This window comes from Brachyhypopomus gauderio, chromosome 7 (assembly GCF_052324685.1).
Source record: "Brachyhypopomus gauderio isolate BG-103 chromosome 7, BGAUD_0.2, whole genome shotgun sequence".
NCBI lineage: Eukaryota > Metazoa > Chordata > Actinopteri > Gymnotiformes > Hypopomidae > Brachyhypopomus > Brachyhypopomus gauderio.
The window spans coordinates 182,501-187,500 of NC_135217.1; the positions used below are offsets into that span (position 1 = coordinate 182,501).

Consider the following 5,000-nt stretch of genomic DNA (forward strand, 5'->3'; position numbering starts at 1 on the left):
TTGTTTTCAAAGCAAAAACGACTCTGGTGGGACTCGAACCCACAACCTTTGAATGGCCACACACCTGCGTCTAGAAGTCCAATGCGCTATCCATTGCGCCACAGAGCCCAGTATGTGTTAAAGTTTTGACAGTTGCTCTTCAGCATGAGGCTGAATGTCATGACCTAACAACTGCTTACATAATAGAAAGGCACCGCTGGGATTTGAACCCAGGACTTCCTGTTTACTAGACAGGCGCTATGACCAGCTAAGCCACGGCGCCACGCCATGGCTTTTTACTGTGGATTGGTGTCATTAGTGAGGAGCGATGAATTTTGTTGTTTTCAAAGAAAAAACGACTCTGGGGGGACTCGAACCCACAACCTTTGAATGGCCACACACCTGCGTCTAAAAGTCCAATGCGCTATCCATTGCGCCACAGAGCCCAGTATGTGTTAAAGTTTTGACAGTTGCTCTTCAGCAGGAGGCTAAATGTCATGCCCTAACAACTGCTTACATAAAGGAAAGGCACCGCTGGGATTTGAACCCAGGACTTCCTGTTTACTAGACAGGCGCTATGACCAGCTAAGCCACGGCACCACGCCATGGCTGTTTACTGTGGATTGGTGTCATTAGTGAGGAGCGATGAATTTTGTTGTTTTCAAAGAAAAAACGACTCTGGTGGGACTCGAACCCACAACCTTTGAATGGCCACACACCTGCGTCTAGAAGTCCAATGCGCTATCCATTGCGCCACAGAGCCCAGTATGTGTTAAAGTTTTGACAGTTGCTCTTCAGCATGAGGCTGAATGTCATGACCTAACAACTGCTTACATAATAGAAAGGCACCGCTGGGATTTGAACCCAGGACTTCCTGTTTACTAGACAGGCGCTATGACCAGCTAAGCCATGGCGCCGCGCCATGGGACTCGAACCCACAACCTTTGAATGGCCACACACCTGCGTCTAGAAGTCTATTGCGCTATCCATTGCGCCACAGAGCCCAGTATGTGTTAAAGTTTTGACAGTTGCTCTTCAGCAGGAGGCTGAATGTCATGACCTAACAACTGCTTACATAATAGAAAGGCACGGCTGGGATTTGAACCCAGGACTTCCTGTTTACTAGACAGGCGCTATGACCAGCTAAGCCACGGCGCCACGCCATGGCTGTTTACTGTGGATTGGTGTCATTAGTGAGGAGCGATGAATTTTGTTGTTTTCAAAGAAAAAACGACTCTGGTGGGACTCGAACCCACAACCTTTGAATGGCCACACACCTGCGTCTAGAAGTCCAATGCGCTATCCATTGCGCCACAGAGCCCAGTATGTGTTAAAGTTTTGACAGTTGCTCTTCAGCATGAGGCTGAATGTCATGACCTAACAACTGCTTACATAATAGAAAGGCACCGCTGGGATTTGAACCCAGGACTTCCTGTTTACTAGACAGGCGCTATGACCAGCTAAGCCACGGCGCCACGCAATGGCTTTTTACTGTGGATTGGTGTCATTAGTGAGGAGCGATGAATTTTGTTGTTTTCAAAGCAAAAACGACTCTGGTGGGACTCGAACCCACAACCTTTGAATGGCCACACACCTGCGTCTAGAAGTCCAATGCGCTATCCATTGCGCCACAGAGCCCAGTATGTGTTAAAGTTTTGACAGTTGCTCTTCAGCATGAGGCTGAATGTCATGACCTAACAACTGCTTACATAATAGAAAGGCACCGCTGGGATTTGAACCCAGGACTTCCTGTTTACTAGACAGGCGCTATGACCAGCTAAGCCACGGCGCCACGCCATGGCTTTTTACTGTGGATTGGTGTCATTAGTGAGGAGCGATGAATTTTGTTGTTTTCAAAGAAAAAACGACTCTGGTGGGACTCGAACCCACAACCTTTGAATGGCCACACACCTGCGTCTAGAAGTCCAATGCGCTATCCATTGCACCACAGAGCCCAGTATGTGTTAAAGTTTTGACAGTTGCTCTTCAGCATGAGGCTGAATGTCATGACCTAACAACTGCTTACATAATAGAAAGGCACCGCTGGGATTTGAACCCAGGACTTCCTGTTTACTAGACAGGCGCTATGACCAGCTAAGCCATGGCGCCGCGCCATGGGACTCGAACCCACAACCTTTGAATGGCCACACACCTGCGTCTAGAAGTCTATTGCGCTATCCATTGCGCCACAGAGCCCAGTATGTGTTAAAGTTTTGACAGTTGCTCTTCAGCAGGAGGCTGAATGTCATGACCTAACAACTGCTTACATAATAGAAAGGCACGGCTGGGATTTGAACCCAGGACTTCCTGTTTACTAGACAGGCGCTATGACCAGCTAAGCCACGGCGCCACGCCATGGCTGTTTACTGTGGATTGGTGTCATTAGTGAGGAGCGATGAATTTTGTTGTTTTCAAAGAAAAAACGACTCTGGTGGGACTCGAACCCACAACCTTTGAATGGCCACACACCTGCGTCTAGAAGTCCAATGCGCTATCCATTGCGCCACAGAGCCCAGTATGTGTTAAAGTTTTGACAGTTGCTCTTCAGCATGAGGCTGAATGTCATGACCTAACAACTGCTTACATAATAGAAAGGCACCGCTGGGATTTGAACCCAGGACTTCCTGTTTACTAGACAGGCGCTATGACCAGCTAAGCCACGGCGCCACGCAATGGCTTTTTACTGTGGATTGGTGTCATTAGTGAGGAGCGATGAATTTTGTTGTTTTCAAAGCAAAAACGACTCTGGTGGGACTCGAACCCACAACCTTTGAATGGCCACACACCTGCGTCTAGAAGTCCAATGCGCTATCCATTGCGCCACAGAGCCCAGTATGTGTTAAAGTTTTGACAGTTGCTCTTCAGCATGAGGCTGAATGTCATGACCTAACAACTGCTTACATAATAGAAAGGCACCGCTGGGATTTGAACCCAGGACTTCCTGTTTACTAGACAGGCGCTATGACCAGCTAAGCCATGGCGCCGCGCCATGGGACTCGAACCCACAACCTTTGAATGGCCACACACCTGCGTCTAGAAGTCTAATGCGCTATCCATTGCGCCACAGAGCCCAGTATGTGTTAAAGTTTTGACAGTTGCTCTTCAGCAGGAGGCTGAATGTCATGACCTAACAACTGCTTACATAATAGAAAGGCACTGCTGGGATTTGAACCCAGGACTTCCTGTTTACTAGACAGGCGCTATGACCAGCTAAGCCATGGCGCCACGCCATGGCTTTTTACTGTGGATTGGTGTCATTAGTGAGGAGCGATGAATTTTGTTGTTTTCAAAGAAAAAACGACTCTGGGGGGACTCGAACCCACAACCTTTGAATGGCCACACACCTGCGTCTAGAAGTCCAATGTGCTATCCATTGCGCCACAGAGCCCAGTATGTGTTAAAGTTTTGACAGTTGCTCTTCAGCATGAGGCTGAATGTCATGACCTAACAACTGCTTACATAATAGAAAGGAACCGCTGGGATTTGAACCCAGGACTTCCTGTTTACTAGACAGGCGCTATGACCAGCTAAGCCACGGAGCCTCGCCATGGCTTTTTACTGTGGATTGGTGTCATTAGTGAGGAGCGATGAATTTTGTTGTTTTCAAAGAAAAAATGACTCTGGTGGGACTCGAACCCACAACCTTTGAATGGCCACACACCTGCGTCTAGAAGTCCAATGCGCTATCCATTGCGCCACAGAGCCCAGTATGTATTAAAGTTTTGACAGTTGCTCTTCAGCATGAGGCTGAATGTCATGACCTAACAACTGCTTACATAATGGAAAGGCACCGCTGGGATTTGAACCCAGGACTTCCTGTTTACTAGACAGGCGCTATGACCAGCTAAGCCACGGCGCCACGCAATGGCTTTTTACTGTGGATTGGTGTCATTAGTGAGGAGCGATGAATTTTGTTGTTTTCAAAGAAAAAACGACTCTGGTGGGACTCGAACCCACAACCTTTGAATGGCCACACACCTGCGTCTAGAAGTCCAATGCGCTATCCATTGCGCCACAGAGCCCAGTATGTGTTAAAGTTTTGACAGTTGCTCTTCAGCATGAGGCTGAATGTCATGACCTAACAACTGCTTACATAATGGAAAGGCACCGCTGGGATTTGAACCCAGGACTTCCTGTTTACTAGACAGGCGCTATGACCAGCTAAGCCACGGCGCCACGCAATGGCTTTTTACTGTGGATTGGTGTCATTAGTGAGGAGCGATGAATTTTGTTGTTTTCAAAGAAAAAACGACTCTGGTGGGACTCGAACCCACAACCTTTGAATGGCCACACACCTGCGTCTAGAAGTCCAATGCGCTATCCATTGCACCACAGAGCCCAGTATGTGTTAAAGTTTTGACAGTTGCTCTTCAGCAGGAGGCTAAATGTCATGACCTAAAAACTGCTTACATAAAGGTAAGGCACCGCTGGGATTTGAACCCAGGACTTCCTGTTTACTAGACAGGCGCTATGACCAGCTAAGCCACGGCGCCGCGCCATGGCTTTTGACTGTGCATTGGTGTCATTAGTGAGGAGCGATGAATTTTGTTGTTTTCAAAGAAAAAATGACTCTGGTGGGACTTAAGCCCACAACCTTTGAATGGCCACACACCTGCGTCTAGAAGTCCAATGCGCTATCCATTGCGCCACAGAGCCCAGTACGTGTTAAAGTTTTGACAGTTGCTCTTCAGCAGGAGGCTAAATGTCATGACCTAACAACTGCTTACATAAAGGAAAGGCACCGCTGGGATTTGAACCCAGGACTTCCTGTTTACTAGACAGGCGCTATGACCAGCTAAGCCACGACGCCACGCCATGGCTTTTTACTGTGCATTGGTGTCATTAGTGAGGAGCGATGAATTTTGTTGTTTTCAAAGAAAAAATGACTCTGGTGGGACTCGAACCCACAACCTTTGAATGGCCACACACCTGCGTCTAGAAGTCCAATGCGCTATCCATTGCGCCACAGAGCCCAGTATGTGTTAAAGTTTTGACAGTTGCTCTTCAGCATGAGGCTGAAT

The 5,000-nt window shown here is 48.0% G+C and overlaps 16 non-coding genes across 16 annotated transcripts; all 16 read right to left on the reverse strand.

Annotated features, from left to right (window-relative positions):
- Window positions 1–18: 18 nt before the first annotated feature.
- On the reverse strand, window positions 19–108 carry trnar-ucu (transfer RNA arginine (anticodon UCU)). The gene is given in 2 exon segments: window positions 19–54; window positions 72–108. It is a non-coding gene; the product is annotated as a tRNA-Arg (tRNA).
- Window positions 109–188: 80 nt separating this feature from the next.
- On the reverse strand, window positions 189–262 carry trnat-agu (transfer RNA threonine (anticodon AGU)). The gene has a single exon. It is a non-coding gene; the product is annotated as a tRNA-Thr (tRNA).
- Window positions 263–652: 390 nt separating this feature from the next.
- Window positions 653–742, reverse strand: trnar-ucu (transfer RNA arginine (anticodon UCU)). Its single transcript is given in 2 exon segments — window positions 653–688; window positions 706–742. It is a non-coding gene; the product is annotated as a tRNA-Arg (tRNA).
- A 468-nt stretch (window positions 743–1,210) lies between these two features.
- trnar-ucu (transfer RNA arginine (anticodon UCU)) lies at window positions 1,211–1,300 on the reverse strand. The gene is given in 2 exon segments: window positions 1,211–1,246; window positions 1,264–1,300. It is a non-coding gene; the product is annotated as a tRNA-Arg (tRNA).
- Window positions 1,301–1,380: 80 nt separating this feature from the next.
- trnat-agu (transfer RNA threonine (anticodon AGU)) lies at window positions 1,381–1,454 on the reverse strand. Its single transcript has one exon. It is a non-coding gene; the product is annotated as a tRNA-Thr (tRNA).
- Window positions 1,455–1,527: 73 nt separating this feature from the next.
- On the reverse strand, window positions 1,528–1,617 carry trnar-ucu (transfer RNA arginine (anticodon UCU)). Its single transcript is given in 2 exon segments — window positions 1,528–1,563; window positions 1,581–1,617. It is a non-coding gene; the product is annotated as a tRNA-Arg (tRNA).
- An 80-nt stretch (window positions 1,618–1,697) lies between these two features.
- On the reverse strand, window positions 1,698–1,771 carry trnat-agu (transfer RNA threonine (anticodon AGU)). Its single transcript has one exon. It is a non-coding gene; the product is annotated as a tRNA-Thr (tRNA).
- Window positions 1,772–2,402: 631 nt separating this feature from the next.
- Window positions 2,403–2,492, reverse strand: trnar-ucu (transfer RNA arginine (anticodon UCU)). The gene is given in 2 exon segments: window positions 2,403–2,438; window positions 2,456–2,492. It is a non-coding gene; the product is annotated as a tRNA-Arg (tRNA).
- Window positions 2,493–2,572: 80 nt separating this feature from the next.
- trnat-agu (transfer RNA threonine (anticodon AGU)) lies at window positions 2,573–2,646 on the reverse strand. Its single transcript has one exon. It is a non-coding gene; the product is annotated as a tRNA-Thr (tRNA).
- A 73-nt stretch (window positions 2,647–2,719) lies between these two features.
- On the reverse strand, window positions 2,720–2,809 carry trnar-ucu (transfer RNA arginine (anticodon UCU)). Its single transcript is given in 2 exon segments — window positions 2,720–2,755; window positions 2,773–2,809. It is a non-coding gene; the product is annotated as a tRNA-Arg (tRNA).
- A 785-nt stretch (window positions 2,810–3,594) lies between these two features.
- Window positions 3,595–3,684, reverse strand: trnar-ucu (transfer RNA arginine (anticodon UCU)). Its single transcript is given in 2 exon segments — window positions 3,595–3,630; window positions 3,648–3,684. It is a non-coding gene; the product is annotated as a tRNA-Arg (tRNA).
- An 80-nt stretch (window positions 3,685–3,764) lies between these two features.
- trnat-agu (transfer RNA threonine (anticodon AGU)) lies at window positions 3,765–3,838 on the reverse strand. Its single transcript has one exon. It is a non-coding gene; the product is annotated as a tRNA-Thr (tRNA).
- Window positions 3,839–3,911: 73 nt separating this feature from the next.
- Window positions 3,912–4,001, reverse strand: trnar-ucu (transfer RNA arginine (anticodon UCU)). The gene is given in 2 exon segments: window positions 3,912–3,947; window positions 3,965–4,001. It is a non-coding gene; the product is annotated as a tRNA-Arg (tRNA).
- Window positions 4,002–4,081: 80 nt separating this feature from the next.
- trnat-agu (transfer RNA threonine (anticodon AGU)) lies at window positions 4,082–4,155 on the reverse strand. The gene has a single exon. It is a non-coding gene; the product is annotated as a tRNA-Thr (tRNA).
- A 243-nt stretch (window positions 4,156–4,398) lies between these two features.
- Window positions 4,399–4,472, reverse strand: trnat-agu (transfer RNA threonine (anticodon AGU)). The gene has a single exon. It is a non-coding gene; the product is annotated as a tRNA-Thr (tRNA).
- Window positions 4,473–4,862: 390 nt separating this feature from the next.
- Window positions 4,863–4,952, reverse strand: trnar-ucu (transfer RNA arginine (anticodon UCU)). Its single transcript is given in 2 exon segments — window positions 4,863–4,898; window positions 4,916–4,952. It is a non-coding gene; the product is annotated as a tRNA-Arg (tRNA).
- Window positions 4,953–5,000: the final 48 nt, after the last annotated feature.